The sequence below is a fragment of the Hipposideros armiger genome, unplaced genomic scaffold (genome assembly GCF_001890085.2).
Source record: "Hipposideros armiger isolate ML-2016 unplaced genomic scaffold, ASM189008v1 scaffold_824, whole genome shotgun sequence".
NCBI classification, from domain to species: Eukaryota; Metazoa; Chordata; class Mammalia; order Chiroptera; family Hipposideridae; genus Hipposideros; species Hipposideros armiger.
In genome coordinates, this window is record NW_017732174.1 from 733,038 (window position 1) to 734,508 (window position 1,471).

The window sequence follows — 1,471 nt, forward strand, 5'->3', positions numbered from 1 at the left end:
GCCACAAGAGGGCAGCAGATACATTACCTTGGAATTCAACTCCTTCAAGTTAGGTGGTGGTGGTGGTGGCGGTGTGTGTGTGTACCTAGGTGTGGGGAATAGAAAAGGGAGAATCTCAGCCCTAGGCCATTTACTTGCCTGATCTCAGTTTAATTCTCTCCGCTGTCTCATGAAGTGGGAAAACAGATTCTAAGGGTGCTTTTCCTGTAGGTTAAGTATATTCTGTGCATTACCTCATTCTTTCTTTCTACAACCTTATTAAATAGATATAGTCACTTCTGTATTTCCGCTATACAGGTAAAGAAACAGACTCTACCTGAGTCCCCAGAGCCCACCTTTGTTAATAGCTTGGGCAAATGGGATCTGAAGCACAGGTGCCTGTAGTTGGCCTCAGAAGTGGGACTGGCATGTAGACCTCAATTCTATGGACAGGTTTTGAAAGGATGGTTTGAAAGCCAAAGGTCATGGTAAATGGACTAGATCTGAGTAGCGACCACAGAGCCTGTGGCAAGAGGCTGTTAGGTCACAGAGGGAAGGTTTCGTGGGCAAGTTTTATCAGTGGGCTTCACCCACCCTATATTTCCAACCAGTTGTGCTGGTAGATAATTTTAGAAGGCTGAGTTGAGGCCTGGGTGGGCCAAGGCATATTTCTCTTAATTTCTCTGAATCTCACTAGCCAAGGTAGTGAGGACATCAATAACCTTTAAAGGGAATTAGAAAATCACAGGTGGCATGTTTAGGTGTCCCAAATGGATGGTCCTAATTGTGATACCAGAGATAGGGCATATTTACTATGTACAAAAGATTACAGGTAACAAAAATATTGGCTATGGAGTGTGACTTAACTAACCCCACAAACGTATCACTCAACCTAAGAAATAAGATAGCAGGAGTACCTTGCATCTTCCCTGTATATTTCTTCCCCACTTTTCTGTTTGCCTCTTCCCATGAAGTAATGACCACCTCACATTTTACTTGGCTTGGGTTTTTATGTACTTTGATCACATATGTATAATGTGTTTGAACAACAAATGTTGTTTAGATTGGCTTGCTTTTGATCTATGTAAAAATTTATCATAGTATATATAGTTTCTTGAAACTTGCTTTTAAAAACTCATCATATTTCTAATATTCATCCATGTCCCAGTGTATGGTTTTGTTCTTTCATTTTCATGGATGTATGACATCCCATTGCATTGTATCGCAATACAGTTCCTGTTAATTATGCTTGGATTCCCTGAGCCCCCCAGTTTTTTGATACTTATGGCCATTGCTGTTCTGAGTATTCTTGGATATATCCCCTTGTACTTGTGTGTCAGCGTTTCTCCTGGGTTCACACCTAGGAGCAGAATTGCTGGGCTGCATGTTTGTTCAGCTTTGGAAGACAGTGCAAAATTGTTTTCCAAAGTGGTTGTAAAAATTATATATTATTGGTGAGAAAGTAAAGAATTCTTGTTGATCCACATATCCT